We start from the raw sequence: 19,411 nt of genomic DNA on the forward strand, positions 1-19,411 counted from the left end.
ATATCCAAGCACTGTTTGGGATAAAGAATGTATTTATGTTTTATGTGAATGTAATTTACTCTTAGTCCATCTTTGAATACTGGTTACCACAGGTGTTGGCAGCAGTTGACCTGTTTGACTTCCAAAAGACCCCAAATCTAGTCAGGATTTCTTTGTATTTCCAAATGCAACTCAGATAACAATCATTACTACAACTGAAAGTATGCTTCCTTATATGTACTTTCTCCTAACATTCCAATATATAAAACTAAAAACTTCACTGACTTCTAATTTCTCACAGAGTCAGAATATTTTCCTCAGAGCGTGACAGCATAATACATTACTTATCACATAATTTATGATATCTTCAAGGAATTATTTCATGTTTAGCGAGTATGTACATATTCACCCTGTGCTGAAGGGTTATAAAAAAACTCATTATAGAAGAGTATCTTTTTCAACAAATGAAAATTATATTAGGAAATATAATTTTATTATATATAAGTCAAATAGAGAGTTGTTATATAATACCACAACACTCACTTTGCTACATATTTGAAATTCACTGTTTTAAAATTGTACTCTTCTTAGCATGTCTCTTGCTTCTCATTTTACATATTTTCTCATTCCCATTTGTTGGCATTATTGTTCATTATCTCAGTTTGATATCCTATTTAATATTTTATACTTGATATTCTACTTAGAGTTTTGAATTTAGTTATTCTTGATATTTCTAGATCTCGTTTGCGACAATATTTTCCTCCATTCCCTATGACTAAGCCAGGCATCTGCAACTCCAATGCCATCCTTTCAGGAAGCCTTCTTCTTCAAATCAGACTCATCAGTAGAGGAATTGTCAAATCAAATTCCCTGAAAAGAGACATCAATTATCTGGATCCAAGTTAATACAGAAATCATCCTAAGAAAGATCATGTCTGTTGAATTCTGAAATATCAGTAGTGAGGTAATTTCAGTGATTATAAATATTTGGGATGGTGTACAGGATAAAAGCTAATCTTTTTAAAAATAGCAATTATGTCATTTAAAAAGAAAGCATAATTTACTCAGGAAAAATTTCTCATAGTAAGTATATATGTTGCCAAACATAACACCCTAAAATAAATTAACTTAGTGAAAAAAGTTTTACTACTCCTTAAGAAGTTCCTGAGGCTCTCAGCCATAAATCCGGAACACAGATGGCTCATCTCCAGGACTGAGTGGAATATGCGTGGTGCTGGACTCGATGCTTCTGAGCTTTCAGGGATAGGCACACTTCGACAGCACACTCGTCATCCGTATCCTTAGTTTTTTAAGAGCAGGTATTATTTCTCTTTTAGAAACAATACTTTTACAATAGAGGCAAATGCTTCCATTAGAAAAACATTTATCAAGTTAACAGACTCATCCCACTTTATTGTATACATTTGTAAAATTGTAATTTCTCCCCATTAGACTGTAATGATATCAATGCTAGTTTACAGTTTCATAGCAGTTTCCATGTGACAAGCACTCTCCTAAATGCTTTATATACATTAAATAAGGTAATAAACAATTTGAAGAAAGTAGATGCTACTATTACTCTTTTCCGGAGGAAAACACTGAGTGAGATTAACCAAGTCCAAAGGCAAACAGTGACTAGTTATTGGAATAGAAATGTCCCCGGCAGTCTGACTTTCAAGTTTCTTAATCAGCATACTAGCATTTGAGTGTCAAGATACATAGGTTTGGTCTCTGCTTAGCACCTAAAACCATGCCTGGCCCAAGCTAAACACCCAGTAAATTTTCACTGAATAAATGTAATAACAAAGAACATAAATCATTTTATTAATCTTTCTGAATCTTCATTATTGATATTATCATTAAATAATAGATTTTTTTAAGTGTAGATAGATAATAGAAAATTATTAAATGGAAAGTTAAGTACATCTAGGAAATTTTTATGCGACTTGGCAGAAATAGTAACTGTTAACGAAGTTTTTTTTTAAGAGATTTTTATTTATTTTATTTGAGTGGCAGAAGCAGAGAGAGAGAGAGAGAGAGAGAGTTCTTTTACCCGCTGGTTCACTCTCCAAATGGCTGCAATGGCCGGAGCTGAACCGATCTGAAGCCAGGAGCCAGGAGCTTCTTTTGGGTCTCCCAAGTAGGTGCATGGGCTCAAGGACCTGGGAAATCCTCTACTGCTTTCCCAGGCAATAGCAGAGAGCTGGATCGAAAGTGAAGCTGCCAGGACTCAAACTGGCACCTATGTGGAATGCCAGTGCAGCAGGCAGCAGCCTTACAGCTCCAGCCCCAGGAATTCATTTTCTTATATATACTTTTGGATTAGTCTCCTTCAATTTAGAGAAAACACTGAAGACTTACTTTTCTTTATCACCTCAAGAATTTACAGAAGTATTATCTGTATTACACTGTATATAATCATCATTATTACCTGTATTAACTGGTATATAATCATCACCTTAAAGAATGTATATTTGTGTGCAAGTGGTATATATAGTTCCCTCTTGTATGGCATCCATAGTTTCCATGTTTGTATTTTCATCCTAATATTGACAGAAGATTTTTACACACCAAGAACAAAGCTGAATCCAATGAATGGAATAATATATAGGCACACAGTAATATAACCATCCATCATTGCATGGAGTTGCAATTTCTCTTCCACTTGTTTGAACATCATTCACTTCACATCGTATTCTTATATTATGCTGTTAGGCCCACAATAGATTAACCTGTATTGAACATACAGACTATTCTTATTATTCCCTAAATAAGATAACTATAAGATAACAGCAATTATATACATAACATTTACATTATACTAGCAGTTGTAAGTAATCTACAGAAGACATAAAGTATATGAGAGGATATATGTAGGTTATATGTGAATATTATGCCATTTTGTGGAATACAAGGTACCTGAACGTTTCAGAGTTCCTAGACCTATCCCCTGTGGATACTGAAAAAAGACCATATGTGCTCATATGTGTGTAAATTAAACATATATTTAGTCTTTACTTAAAATTCCTTTGACTTTATCTTCTAGGCTTTCAGCTTAAATAATTCTTTACTCTTACATATAAATCTAGATGGCGCATAACTTTGACTTCCTATAATATTTTAACTGTTTCCTTTTGCTTAGTAACACTTTCTTTTAATTACCTTCTCAAATGATAATAATGTATGTCATATATATATATATATATATATATATATATAAAATTTTCAGTTGTATCAACAAGGTCCTGAGATATGATGTGGCATCGGAAAGGAAAGAGAAAATATTTGTATTTTCCTCAGTGTTTAGTATTTAAAAACACTATCTTCCTTTCCAGAATTCTATCTCTCGTTTAGGATAAGAAAATTGGACTCAAAGACATTAACTATGAAACCTGTGGCATCATACATAGATGTTGAGCAATATGTGGCATGACTTGGATCAAAAGTCAATTATACTTTATATTCCATCACAAGCATACATATGAAATAAGGACTGAATTATCTTAATATTTAAATACATGTGACTATCAACATTTGTTTTCAAAGATTAAGGAGACAAAGAAATGTAGCAATGTTACAGTAGCTTGAAGCTGTGCAATGCAGTGAGTATAAACTTTAGAGGTCATTTGCAGTATCTGACTCTGTGATCTATGCATTCAATAAGGAAGAGCATTTAATGTAGTTTCACAAATTAAAGGAAATAAAATAATGGATGTTAACAGCAGGCAATTTGCATACATATAGCAATTATAAACCAAATATGTAGAAAAGAATTGACTCAAGAACAGATTTTTATGCCTGAAGTCTCAAAGAAAAAGAAAACAAAAAATAATAATAATTAAGATTCTAGGAAAATCATCTTTTGGCTGAAGATAGATTCTCAGCCTACTTACAAAAAACAAACTCGATTTCCATTATTGGTAGTTTAAAATATCAGTGCAGGGGGTGGCAGAAAGGAGATTTTCTAATATTACTAAAAATAAAATAGCCATGAAAAATAATTAGCTTTCCAAAGTGTGGTGTGCATACACATTTAATGACACAAAATAAATTTAGAGTTTAAAATACTCAGAACTGAAGAATAAATATATATGTTTTGTATTGAGAGCATGTGAAAGAACGCTGATTCATTTATCCTAAATAAAAAAAGAATGTTTTCTTTTTTTTTTCTTTTTTTTTTTAATTTTTTGACAGGCAGAGTGGACAGTGAGAGAGAGAGACAGAGAGAAAGGTCTTCCTTTTGCCGTTGGTTCACCTTCCAATGGCCACCACGGCCGGCGCATTGCGCTGATCCTAAAGCAGGAGCCAGGTGCTTCTCCTGGTCTCCCATGGGGTGCAGGGCCCAAGGACTTGGGCCATCCTCCACTGCACTCCCTGGCCACAGCAGAGAGCTGGCCTGGAAGAGGGGCAACCGGGACAGAATCCGGCGCCCCGACCGGGACTAGAACCCGGTGTGCTGGCGCTGCAAGGTGGAGGATTAGCCTAGTGACCCGCGGCGCCAGCCAGAATGTTTTCTAATAGTCTCATATTAAACAATCTTGAAGTCACTATAAAGTTGTATTTAATAACATATATTTCACTCATTGTTTGAAGACCATTGTCTCAGCCAATCTGAATTTATATTGCAAGAATACCTAAACTGGGTGACTTACACAACAGAAATATATTTCTCATAGTTATCGATAGAACGTATTTGTACACAGAAACTCAGAATACCTATAATGCATTGCTTCTCCATACGTGGAAGTTCAGACCTCATGGAAACCCACTAAAACTGGAATATTAATTGGATAATGGCTCTGCTCCTTTATCTGAGTTACTTCACTGTCTCCTTAGCATCTAAGTTGTTCAGGACTACTAAAGCACTATGCTTTCAGCAGGACTCAGATAGGACTATAACCTCATTTTTCCTTTTTTTTTTTTTTTTTTTTTTTTTTTTTTTTTTTTTGACAGGCAGAGTGGACAGTGAGAGAGAGAGAGAGACAGAGAGAAAGGTCTTCCTTTTGCTGTTGGTTCACCCTCCAATGGCCGCCGCAGCTGGCGCGCTGCAGCCGGCGCACCGCGCTGATCCGATGGCAGGAGCCAGGTGCTTTTCCTGGTCTCCCATGGGGTGCAGGGCCCTAGCACCTGGGCCATCCTCCACTGCACTCCCGGGCCACAGCAGAGAACTGGCCTGGAAGAGGGGCAACTGGGACAGAATCCAGAGCCCCGACCGGGACTAGAACCCGGTGTGCCGGCGCCGCAAGGCTGAGGATTAGCCTAGTGAGCCGCGGCGCTGGCCTACCTCATTTTCCTTTGCTTCACTTTCCTTTTCTAACCAGTTGGCCAGTTCTGTGGTTAACTGGTACAAAAGCATAGAAAATCTGAATGGATCAGTAAATTCATAGTATCTTCCTTGATGCACACACTTATGATCGCCTTCATTTGTTTTATGTGATTTTTCCTGGTCCGTTAAGCTGTAGCCAGTATGTCAGAATCCTCCAGCAATAATTTATTGGTGGAAAGTTCCTTAGCATCATAATGAAAAATGAAGAATTAATGGCCTCAGCTTCTCCAGGACCCTGTGAGAAGAGACTACATCTTTCTGAGGTACTGTCTACCCCGTGTTTTTGAGAATTAAATATATCTATGTAAAATGGTTAAACTTACAATTCCTTAGCAATTAACTTTGATTCTTCTATGTCTCCTCAAAGCATAGATCTGTCTTCTTCACATGTATGACAGCCAAAACATATCACTGACGTTTAGAAGATGACTGTTTTACAAGTCAAGTATTCAGTAAGTATTCTAAAAAACTTTCTAGTAATTTTCTTTTTTTTTTTTTTTTTTTTTTTGTGGGGGTGCTCAATAAATTTTATTTTATTTTTTTTTCTTTTATTTAATGAATATAATGAATATAAATTTCCAAAGTACGACTCATGGGTTACAATGGCTTCCCCCCCCATACCGTCCCTCCCACCAACAACCCTCCCCTTTCCCACTCCCTCTCCCCTTCCATTCACATCAAGATTCATTTTCGATTATCTTAATATACAGAAGATCAGCTTAGTATACCTTAAGTAAGTATTTCAACAGTTTGCTCCCACACAGAAACATAAAGTGAAAAATAATAGATGATTTTTTTAAAATGATGATGAAATCAGATCAGACCTATTGTCATGTTTAATCCCAGTGAGAGTCAAGTTGGGAATTGAAAATTTCTTTTTTTTTTTTTTTTTTTTTTTTTTACAGAAGATCAGTTTAGTGTACATTAAGTAAAGATTTCAGTCGTTTGCACCCCCATAGAAACACAAAGTGAAATATACTGTTTGAGTACTCGTTATAGCATTAAGCCTCAGTGTACAGCACGTTAAGGACTGAGATCCTACATGAGGAGTAAGTGCACAGTGACTCCTGTTGTTGACTTTACCAATTGACACTCCTGTTTATGGCATCAGTAATCTCCCTATGCACCAGTTATGAGTTTCCAAGGCTATGGAAGCCCCTTGAGTTCTCCGACTCTTATCTTGTTTAGACACGGTCATAGTCAAAGTGGAGGTTCTCTCCTCCCTTCAGAGAAAGGCACCTCACTCTTTGAAGACCTGTTCTTTCCACTGGGATCTCACTCACAGAGATCTTTTTGCCAGAGTGTCTTGGCTTTCCATGCCTGAAATACTCTCATGGGCTTTTCAGCCAGATCCGAGTGCCTTTAGGGCTGATTCTGAGGCCAGAGTGCTATTTAGGACATCCGCCATTCTATGAGTCTGCTGAGTATCTCACTTCCCATGTTGGATCACTCTCCCCTTTATTTATTCTATCGGTTGGTGTTAGCAGATACTAGACTTGTTTATGTGCTCCCTTTGACTCTTAGTCCTTTCATTATGATCAATTGTGAACTGAAATTGATCACTTGGAGTAGTGAGATGGCATTGGCACATGCCACCTTGATGGGATTGAATTGGAATCCCCTGGTATGTTTCCAACTCTACCAATTGGGGCAAGTCAGCCCGAGCATGTCCCAAATTATACATCTCTTCCCTCTCTTAGTCCCACTCTTATGTTTAACAGGGATCACATTTCGGTTAATTTTCAACACTTAAGAATAACTGTGTGATAATTACAGAATTAAACCAGTCATATTAAGTAGAACAGACAAAAAAAATACTATGAGGGATAATGTATTAAGTTGTCCATTAGCAGTCAGAGCTATGCTGATCAAGTCACCATTTCTCATAGTGTCCATTTCACTTCAGGAGGTTTCCTTTTTGGTGTTGAGTCAGTTGTCACCGATCAGGGAGAACATATGGTATTTGTCCCTTTGGGACTGGCTTACTTCACTCAGCATGATGTGTTCCAGATTCCTCCATTTTGTTGCAAATGACTGGATTTCGTTGTTTCTTACTGCGGTATAGTACTCTAAAGAATACATATCCCATAATTTCTTTATCCAGTCTACCGTTGATGGGCATTTAGGTTGGTTCCAGGTCTTGGCTATTGTGAATTGTGCTGCAATAAACATTAGGGTGCAGACCGCTTTTTTGTTTATCAATTTAAACTCCTTTGGGTAAATTCCAAGGAGTGGGATGGCTGGGTCGAATGGTAGGGTTATATTCAGGTTTCTGAGGAATCTCCAGACTGATTTCCATAGTGGCTTGACCAGTTTGCATTCCCACCAACAGTGGGTTAGTGTCCCTTTTTCCCCACATCCTCGCCAGCATCTGTTGTTGGTAGATTTCTGTATGTGAGCCATTCTAACCGGGGTGAGGTGAAACCTCATTGTGGTTTTGATTTGCATTTCCCTGATTGCTAGTGACCTTGAACATTTTTTCATGTGCCTGTTGGCCATTTGGATTTCCTCTTTTGAAAAATGTCTATTGAAGTCCTTGGCCCATCTCTTAAGTGGGTTGTTGGTTTTGTTTTTGTGGAGTTTCTTGATCTCTTTGTAGATTCTGGTTATTAACCCTTTATCTGTTGCATAGTTTGCAAATATTTTTTCCCATTCTGTCGGTTGTCTCTTCACTCTCCTGACTGTTTCTTTTGCAGTACAGAAACTTCTCAATTTGATGCAATCCCAATAGTTGATTTTGGCTTTGACTGTCTGTGCCTCCCGGGTCTTTTCCAGAAATTCTTTGCCTGTGCCAATATCTTGAAGGGTTTCTCCAATGTTCTCTAATAACTTAATGGTGTCAGGACGAAGATTTAGGTCTTTAATCCACGTTGAGTGGATTTTTGTGTAAGGTGTAAGGTAGGGGTCTTGCTTCATGCTTCTGCACGTGGAAATCCAGTTTTCCCAGCACCATTTATTGAATAGACTGTCCTTGCTCCAGGAATTAGTTTTAGATCCTTGATCAAATATAAGTTGGCTGTAGATGTTTGGGTTGATTTCTGGTGTTTCAATTCTGTTCCATTGGTCTATCCTTCTGTTTCTGTACCAGTACCATGCTGTTTTGATTACAACTGCCCTGTAGTATGTCCTGAAGTCTGGTATTGTGATGCCTCCGGCTTTGTTTTTGTTGTACAAGATTGCTTTAGCTATTCGAGGTCTCTTGTGCCTCCATATGAATTTCAGCATCATTTTTTCTAGATCTGCGAAGAATGTCTTTGGTATCTTGATTGGGATTGCATTGAATCTATAAATTGCTTTTGGGAGAATGGACATTTTGATGATGTTGATTCTTCCAATCCATGAGCATGGAAGATTTTTCCATTTTTTGGTATCCTCTTCTATTTCTTTCTTTAAGGTTTTGTAATTTTCATCGTAGAGATCTTTAACGTCCTTGGTTAAGTTTATTCCAAGGTATTTGATTGTTTTTGTAGCTATTGTGAATGGGATTGACCTTAGCAGCTCTTTCTCAGTCATGGCATTGCTTGTGTATACAAAGGCTGTTGATTTTTGTGCATTGATTTTATATCCTGCCACTTTGCCAAACTCCTCTATGAGTTCCAATAGTCTCTTAGTAGAGTTCTTTGGATCCTCTAAGTACAGAATCATATCGTCTGCAAAGAGGGATAGTTTGACTTCTTCCTTTTTGATTTGTATTCCTTTGATTTCTTTTTCTTGTCTGATGGCTCTGGCTAAAACTTCCAGAACTATGTTAAATAGCAGTGGTGAGAGTGGGCATCCCTGCCTGGTGCCAGATTTCAGTGGAAATGCTTCCAACTTTTCCCCATTCAATAGGATGCTGGCTGTGGGTTTTTTATAAATTGCTTTGATTATATTGAGGAATGTTCCTTCTATACCCAATTTGCTTAGAGTTTTCATCATGAAAGGGTGTTGAATTTTATCAAATGCTTTCTCTGCATCAATTGAGATAATCATATGGTTTTTCTTCTGCAGTCTGTTAATGTGGTGAATCACATTGATTGATTTGCGAATGTTGAACCATCCCTGCATACCAGGGATGAATCCCACTTGGTCTGGGTGGATGATTTTCCTGATGTGTTGTTGTATTCTATTGGCCAGAATTTTATTGAGGATTTTTGCGTCTATGTTCATCAGGGATATTGGTCTGTAATTTTCTTTTAGTGCTGCATCTTTCTCTGGCTTAGGGATTAAGGTGATGCTGGCTTCATAGAAAGAATTTGGGAGGATTCCCTCTTTTTCGATTGTTCTGAATAGTTTGAGAAGAAATGGGATTAGTTCTTCTTTAAATGTCTGGTAGAATTCAGCGGTGAATCCATCTGGTCCTGGGCTTTTCTTTGTTGGGAGGGCCTTTATTACTGTTTCAATTTCTGTTTCAGTTATGGGTCTATTTAGGTTTTCGATGTCTTCATGGTTCAATTTAGGTAGGTTGCATGTGTCCAGGAATCTATCCATTTCTGATAGGTTTTCCTGTTTGCTGGCGTACAGGTCCTTGTAGTAATTTCTGATGATTCTTTTTATTTCTGTGGTGTCTGTTGTTACGTTTCCTTTTTCATCTCTGATTTTATTGATTTGGGTCTTTTCTCTTCTTTTTTTAGTTAGTTGGGCCAATGGGGTGTCAATTTTGTTTATTTTTTCAAAAAACCAGCTTCTCGCTTGGCTGATTTTTTGTAATGTTTTTTTGGATTCAATCCTATTAATTTCTTCTCTGGTTTTAATTATTTCTCTTCTCCTACTAGATTTGGGTTTGGTTTGCTGCAGTTTTTCTAGGTCCTTGAGGTGCGCTGAAAGCTCATTTATTTGGTACCTTTCCAATTTCTTGGTATAGGCACCTATTGCTATAAATTTGCCTCTCAATACTGCTTTTGCTGTATCCCATAAGTTTTGATATGTTGTGTTGTTGTCTTCATTTACTTCCAGAAAGTTTTTGATTTCTCTTTTGATTTCTTGAATGACCCAGTGTTCATTCAGGAGCATGTTGTTCAGTCTCCATGTGTTTGCATACTTTCTGGGGTTTCCTGAGTTGCTAATTTCCAGCTTCATCCCGCTGTGGTCTGAGAAGCTGCATGGTATGATTCTAATTCTTTTAAATTTGCTGAGACTTGCTTTATGGCCTAGTATGTGGTCAATCCTAGAGAAGGTTCCATGCGCTGCTGAGAAGAATGTGAAGTCTGTAGATGTAGGGTTGAAAGTTCTGTATATATCTGTTAGATCCATTTGGGCTATAGTGTCATTTAAATCTGCTGTTTCCTTGTTGATCTTCTGTCCGGATGATCTGTCTATTTCTGAGAGTGGAGTATTGAAGTCCCCCAGTACTATTGTATTGGAATCTAAATCTCCCTTTAAGTCCCTTAACATATCTTTTAAATAGACTGGTGCCCTGTAATTAGGTGCATATACATTTATAATAGTTACATCTTCCTGTTGAATTGAACCCTTAATCATTATATAGTGTCCCTCTTTGTCTCTCTTAACAGTTTTTGTATTAAAGTTTATTTTGTCTGATATTAATATGGCTACACCTGCTTTTTTTTGGTTTCTGTTGGCATGGAATATCTTTTTCCAACCTTTCACTTTCAGTCTGCATGCCTCTTTGTTAGAGAGATGTGTTTCTTGTAGGCAACAAATAGTTGGGTTGTGTTCTGTGAGCCAGTCAGCTAAACAGTGTCTTTTAACTGAAGAATTCAGACCATTAATGTTCAATGTGACTATTGATACGTAGTGACTTTGCCCTGCCATTTTCCCGGAAATATTTTCTAGTATATGCTTTGAGCTTCCCATGCTCTTTTACTGGTAGGTGTTCTTCCCTTCCCTTCTTTCATATTGATGGCCGTGTTTCTGTGTTTCTGAGTGTAGCACATCTTTAAGTATCTTTTGCAGGTCCGGACGAGTGGCCACAAAGTCTTTCAATTTCTGTTTGCTATGAAAGGTCTTTATTTCACCTTCATTCACAAATGAGAGCTTGGCAGGATATAATATTCTGGGCTGGCAATTTTTCTCTCTTAGCACCTGTGCTATGTCTCGCCATTCCCTCCTAGCTTGTAGGGTTTCTGATGAGAAGTCAGCTGTGAGTCTGATTGGAGATCCTCTGAGAGTAATCTGACGTTTCTCTCTTGCACATTTTAGGATCTTTTCTTTATGTTTCACTGTGGTAAGTTTAATTACGACGTGTCGTGGTGAGGATCTCTTTTGGTCATGTTTATTGGGGGTTCTATGAGCTTCCTGTACTAGGATATCTCTGTCCTTCTCCAAACCTGGAAAGTTCTCTGCTAGTATCTCACTAAAAAGGCCTTCCAATCCTTTCTCTCTCTCCATGCCTTCAGGAACTCCTAGAACTCGAATGTTGGTTTTTTTGATAGTATCCTGTAGATTCCCAACAATATTTTTTAGGTTTCTAATTTCCTCTTCTTTTCTTTGGTTTGACTGTATGTTTTCCTGTGCTCTATCTTCTAAGTCCGATATTCTCTCTTCTGCTTCACCCATTCTGTTTTTAAGGCTTTCTAATGTGTTTGTCATTTGATCTATTGAGCTCTTCATTTCATTTTGATTTCTCTTCACTATAACACTTTCCTGTTCTACTAGTTTCTGAGTTTCATTTTGACTCTTCCTTAAAATTTCGTTTTCACGAGAGAGATTTTCAATCTTGTCCATTAAGGATTTCTGTAGTTCAAGGATTTGCTTTTGAAAACTTCTAAATGTTCTTATCATAAATTTTTTGAAATCCGTATCTTGCATTTCTTCTATCTCATCATCTTCATACTCTTGGCTTGGGGTGTTTTGCTTATTTGGAGGCATCATAGTGTCATCGTTGATCTTGCTCCCTCTATTTCTGTGTTTGTTACTCGGCATAGTTAATTCTTCTTGCGTCACTGTGCGTTTTTTTTTTTTCTTTTCTTTTTTTTTTTTTTTTTTTATTTATACTGTGTCCGTGTTAAGTGGACTGCCTGCTGTTGGAGGAGCCTTGGAGGCTTGAGATGGGTGCGGCCTGAGAGCTCTGCCTGGTTCTTCCAGGTTAAGGGTGTGCAAAGGTGACACCCTCAGGTTATGCGTGGTAAATCTCTCTCTTTTTATTTATTTATTTATTTTATTTATTCAGGGGGTAAGTAACACCGCAGGGCAAGGCTGTGCAGAATTGATGGTATTTAGCTTCCAGTCTTTGGCTCCTCTGGACTCCCACTGGGTTGCCTAGGCTACTGAATTGTAGTGACTCAGTTCCTTAGCTCTCCCCCATTGATATGTAAATCCAGAGCGCAGGCCTGCTCTTTGTCTCTTGGGAATTCTAGCCTTCCAGCCTTGTAACCTTTGCAAGGTTAGGGGGAAGAGAAACCCCGAAGCTTTTTTTTTTCCTTCTTTCAGGTAGTGAGTTTGCTGCACTTTCCGGCCCCCCTCTAGATTCTGACCCCCGTTTCCCCACCAATGTCTCGGGTTATTGAGCTCACCTCCCCTTCCAGCGCCGATGTGTGGAGCGTCCCAAGTCTCCCCGCTGTTGTCTGTGTGGCATGCACTCCCCTTGGAGCACTGGGGCTTCTCACTTTCTAGTAATTTTCATTCATTAGTTTCCACAATACATTTATAAGGTCTTAGAAATGGGGCGACAAGAAAGCAGACTGCAATCTGCCCTACTCACCCAGGATAATCAACTTTGGGTGGCTGCCTTGTGCATCACATTACAAATATTGTGATAGAGATGTAATTGTGTCCTTTGAAAAAGTGTACTCTAAAAAACTTTACTTTAACAAAAAGGAATTGCTTAGTAATTTGTTATTTGAATGTGGGTAGCATTTGTAACACAATCTGTTATGAACTAAAGGACAAACTGGTTACTGTTTTGTTTTTCTGCTTCAAAGTGCAGTTTTTTACTGTTAAATATGTCTAGATTCTTTGGTTAAAAATCCTTTGTCTTATGCCAGAAAGTAGATACAGTGAAAAAGCCACAAAGAAAACCATAATATAATATTCCAATACTAGAATGTATTAAACAAAATTAAGCTATTCAGTGACTGAAACCTTTACCAAGATGCCCAAGAAAACTAAAATATTACAATGCCAGTTGGCATATTTATTTTGTGTCAATTATTATGACATAAATCATTTATGCATAAAATAAAGCATATCAGCAATAATCATGAAGCCACTTTTTTTAGTTTTACAAAATGCTTTAGAGAAAGATTAAATTTGTCCCAGAAAAGATTATGATATATCAGACTTCTCAATTTGATCTCTAATTTGTTGCTGTATCAAAAAATTGTATACGTCTCTGTCAAGAGCTAGTGGTAAATATGTCAACCCAACTACAGGTGTCAGTGCAATCTTAATCTTAAAGGATAATTGATCTGAAGTCAATTAAGTTTGAATATCTTATATCTCAAAATGAAACCATCTTTTATAGATCTCACTTTGAATTTCCACTAAACCTGACAGGATGGTATTGAAATTTAATATTTTTGAAAGTGCATTTCATTAATTCTGTAGACATAAATAGGCATTTTATGATGAACACCCTATTATGTGTTCTAATTTAATACCTTCTTTATTTAACTTCCTTTCAAAATTATACACATAGATTTGTTTGAGATGGTGAAGAAAATGTCAGTCCCTTACCCATCCTTCTGCAGATAAGAAGAAATGCAAATAAGCATGCCCTCTCATGTTTTTACATAAAATTTGGGAGAAGGGATATGTGGTTGGTCATTAAAATAATGGGTCATGGATGCTAGGTTAAACATTTCTGTCCTGGTAATTAATAATTAAAGATATAGCTCTGCAGATCCGAGGGCAAATTGTTTCCTTCATTCTTTTCAATATTCAACACAAACTTACTGTCACTCTAGTGAAGCTTCTAAAGGCAGAAAATCCAACTCAGACTGACTTAAGAAAAAAGATAATGTAGCTGAGAAGTCTGGGAGTAGGGCAGATTTTATACACAGTCAGATACAGGACTTTTAACTTTGATATTAACATCCACTCTCTCTACATCCAAATTTCGTTTTCACAATATAGAATTTAAATTTAAAAACAAATTTTCTCCCCTCTATAAAAACTGGCCTTAGTAACTCCATATGCAATGTATTCTCTGGTAAAAGAGGGAAAATATATTCGCCACAACTTACAGCAACCCTCTATGCACTTCATTGACTGTAACTATACAACCAGTTGTTTCAGCTGTCCTCTGATTTCTCCAAGGATCTGTAGTCATACACATTGCTACATATCTTCAGGATTGGGGACGGAGCCAACTTATGAGGAACAGTAGACACAGTCATGCGTACAACCACAGGTAATCTGGGATATAAATTTCAGAGGGAAAAGGTAAATCAATGTGAAGAGTTAAAACATAAGCAGATGTCTTTATAGCTGTTCTGTTCCATCACTGCCCTATTACAATGAGAACAAATCTCAGACCTGTGGGGAGCAACTCGGACTAGACTAAGTTACTGGAATTAAGACTTATTCTATGCATCTGCTCTCCCACAACATGGCGCTGAGAAGGGAGAAACAGCTTCTACACAGCTGCCTCCAGTTCAACCAATAAACTGTAGGACCTGCTCCTGATTGGAGGAGAGCAGCGTACTCGGCGTGTGGGTAGCAGAGTTGGGATTGGTGGAAGAGGACTATAAAGGAGGAGAGAGACAACATGCATCAGGAACATCTAAGAGGAACATCTATCTGAAGGAACACTTGTGCAGCCCCCGAGAGAGCCGGCTGGCGGTGTGCTGCTCCCCCGCGGAAGTGGGGAAAGTGGCCAGGGGGAACCGCACTTCCACGGAGGTGGAAGGGACGGTAGCCAACCCAGGAAGAACCAGCAGCAAACCTGGGGAGGGCCGAGCAGACCAAAGAACAGCGCAGGGTCCTGTGTCGTTCCTCCACGAAGAGGGGGAGCGACAAGACCCTTTGATGATCTCTGGCTTATGTATTGAGATATTTACAATTCATAAAAAGTACCAAAAACTATTTAGGATACAGGTAAGTTAATTTTCATATCACTACATTCCTTTGTTAATTTTATTTAATGTATACAGGTTCATGTGTTTCATATATACAGATTTAGGAACATAGTGACACTTCTCCCCCTTACCCTCCCTCCTGCCTATGCCCCAACCCTTCCTCCTCTCCTCTCACATTCCCTACTTTTAATTTTTACCAAGATCTATTTTCAGTTTAAATTTCTGAACCTACCCTACTGATGACCTGCATTCCAGCCCAAACTCTCTGTAAACATTATTTGTATTGTCAAATCTTCATTATCAAAGTCAATTCAGTCATACCATTTAAAAATAGAACTGTTTGGGGGCCAAAGTTGAAGCACAGGTGATTCAACCACTGCTTAAATGGGGGCATCCCCTGTTGAAAGGCAGGTTCTAGATGAGGCTGCTCTGCTTCCCATCTAGCTCTCTTCTAATTTGCCTGGGAAAGCAGCCGATGATGGTCCAAATGCTTGATCCCCTATCATCCACCTGGAAGACCTGGATGGAGATATAGGTTCCTGGCTTTGGCCTGGAACCATCTTAGCCATTGTGGCACTTCAGTGAGTAAACCAGTAGATGGAAGACTTTTCTTTGTGTCTGTCCTTCTCTCTATTCATTCTTCTGGTGTTCTGGCTTTAAAATAAACAAATAAGATAAATCTTCTAAAAATAAAAATAAATGTCTTCCAATCCTCATAAACTACTTACATTAGCATATTTTATTGGCAGGGGTGGGGAACCCACTTAAGTCTTTGAGACACTCCCCTCTCCTCTCCTTTTAGTATGAGTAGCTCTATCACAGGTAATCATTCTAAAACTGCCAAGGTGGATCACTGCAGAGGATTCTGTGCTCACATTGAGGACCTCACAGATCATTTATACAGTTCATGCACCTGCATGTTGGGATATGTAGCCACTGTGGGCTCTCCATGGACATTGATCAACTTGGCAGGAAGAAGGCGAGGCAATGATCATACCAATAACATGATCATACTCACCCTATTGGTATATTTATAGGAGATCTATAACACCCAACTTGGTTGTCAACTCTAGACTCTTGTGCCACTGCCAGCACTGACCAGAGCTCCTTGGTCCCACCCAGGACATGCTCCAGGTATTCATTGAAGGAACAGACACTCTACTAAGTCACAAAGGCATATTTCAAAGATAAAAACCATCAGGGGAGAAAACCAACAAGTGGTTACACAAATGCCTAAAATAAACATATAAGTTTGAGAAACATGAGCAAGAAACACCATGTGACTTATCTGAAGGAACACAAATACACTTCAATATTAGAATGTGAATACAAAGACATGGACAAAATGCCCAAAAAGGAATTCAAAACAATGATTATAGATTTCATATATTACCCAAAAACAATAGGAAGAAAATTCATTAGTTAAAGAAATCCATAATGATATCAAAGAAAAATTTTGCTGAGAGAGATATTAAAAAGAACTCAATTTAAATATTAGAAATGAAGAATTAAATATGTCAAATAAAATACAGTAGAAAGTCTTATCAAAGGACTTGCTGAGGCAGAAGAAAGAATATCTGACGTAGAAGACAAATCTTTGGAAATATCACAGACAAAAAAGACCCAAAAGAAGGAAGCTGAGGAGGAGGAGGGGGAGGAGAAGGTGGAGGAGGAGGAGGAGAAGGAAAAGGAGAGGAAGAGAAGAGGAAGAGGAAGAGGAAGGGGGGAAAGAGGAGGAGAAAGAGAAAGAAAAGAAGAAATAATCAGAAAAACTGAAAATATTGTTTGAGATTTATGGGATACTATCAAACAACCTATCACAAGAGTCTGAAGAGTTCCTGAAAGTATGAAAAGAGAGAATGGATTAGAAGGCCTATTCAGTGAAATAATAGCAGAAAACTTGCCCTAATTTGGTGAAAGAAAGGTACATCTAATTACAGGAAGCACATAAAATTCCTAATCAACTTGAACAAAACAGATCTTTACCACAACACATTACAGTCAGACTTTTAACAGTAAAATATAAACAAAAGATTCTAAAATGTGCATGACAGAAAGGCCAGATTAATTCAAAGGATTTCCAATTAGGCTGGCAGCTGATTTTACATCAGAAATCAAACATGCTAGGATAAAATGGAGATACATAGTCCAAGTCCTCAAATAAAAATGAAAAAAATGTCAAAGCAGATTACTTTACCATGCAAAACTCTTATTTATAAATGGAGAAATAAAGACCTTCCAAAACAAACAGAAATTGGAAAAATTTTTCACCATTTGTCCAGCCTTACAATTAAATTTAAAGGATATACTGCACACAAAAACAGAAAAAAAATAGTTATTATTATGAAATAATGTGAAGACAAAAAAAAAAACTCCTAATAAAAGTATGAAGAGCATCCAAAGCAAACAATATTTATGAAAAATGACAAGACCAAGTCATTGCTTATCAATAATAACCTTGACTGGCTGCTGAATGGATTAAAAAACAAGACCCACCATTGTTAAATATAAGAGTGGGAATAAGAGAGGGAAGAGATGTGCAATTCGGGACATGCTCAAGCTGACTTACCTCAAACGGTAGAGTTAGAAACATACCAGGGGATTCCAATTCAATCCCATCAAGGTGGCATGTACCAATGCCATCTCACTAGTCCCAGTGATCAATTTCTGTTCACAATATATCACAATGATAGGACTAAGAACCAAAGGGATCACATAAACAAGAATAGTGTCTGCAAATACTAGCTGATAGAATCAAAAAGGGAGAGAATGATCCAACATGGGAAGTGAGATACACAGCAGACCCATAGAATGGCAGATGTCCTAAACAGCACTCTGGCCTCAGAATCAGCCCTTAAGGCATTCAGATCTGGCTGAAGAGCCCATGGGAGTATTTCAGGCATGGAAAGCCAAGACACTCTGGGGAAAAGAAAAAAAAAAAAAAAATGAAAGATCTCCACGAGTGAGATCCCAGTGGAAAAGAATGGGTCATCAAAGAAGGAGGTACCTTTCTCTGAAGAGAGGAGAGAACTTCCACTTTGACCATGGCCTTGTCTAAATATGATCAGAGTCGGTGAACTCAGGGGGCTTCCATAGCCTTGGCAGCTCATGACAAGAGCCTAGGGTGATTACTGATGCCATAAACAAGAGTGTCAATTTGTTAAGTCAACAACAGGAATCACTGTGCACTTACTCCTCATGTAGGATCTTTGCCCTTAGTGTGCTGTACATTGAGATTTAATGCTATGACTAGTATTCAAACAGTATTTTTCACTTTATGTTCCTGTGTGGGAGCAAACTGTTGAAATCTTTACTTAATGTATGCTAAACTGATCTTCTGTATATAAAGAGAATCGAAAATGAATCTTGGCCGGCGCCGCGGCTCACTAGGCTAATCCTCCGCCTAGCGGCGCCGGCACACCGGGTTCTAGTCCCGGTCGGGGCGCCGGATTCTGTCCCGGTTGCCCCTCTTCCAGGCCAGCCCTCTGCTGTGGCCAGGGAGTGCAGTGGAGGATGGCCCAGGTGCTTGGGCCCTGCACCCCATGGGAGACCAGGAAAAGCACCTGGCTCCTGGCTCCTGCCATCGGATCAGCGCGGTGTGCCGGCCGCAGCGCGCCAGCCGCGGCGGCCATTGGAGGGTGAACCAACGGCAAAGGAAGACCTTTCTCTCTGTCTCTCTCTCTCACTGTCCACTCTGCCTGTCAAAAAAATAAAAAAAAAAAAAAAAAAAAAATGAATCTTGATGTGAATGGAAGGGGAAAGAGAGTGGGCAAGGGGAGGGTTGCGGGTGGGAGGGACGTTATGGGGGGGAAGCCATTGTAATCCATAAGCTGTACTTTGGAAATTTATATTCATTAAATAAAAGTTAAAAAAAAAAAGGAAAATGAACTGAAAGTAAGAAAAAAAAAAAAAAAACAAGACCCACATATTTCCTGCCTGAAAGAAATATACCTCATCATCAAAGATACACACAAACTGAAAGTGAAAGGATGGAAAAAATATATTTAAGTGCTGCAGAAGAAAAAAAAGAGTAGGAGTCCCCATCCAAATATCAGATAAAATGTATTTTAATACAAACAATGTTAAAAGAGAAAAGAGAAATAATAAATAAGGGGTCAATTCGACAGGAAGATACGACTATAAATGC

This window comes from Oryctolagus cuniculus, chromosome 3 (genome assembly GCF_051225735.1).
Source record: "Oryctolagus cuniculus isolate XC-2025 breed Fujian yellow rabbit chromosome 3, ASM5122573v1, whole genome shotgun sequence".
NCBI lineage: Eukaryota > Metazoa > Chordata > Mammalia > Lagomorpha > Leporidae > Oryctolagus > Oryctolagus cuniculus.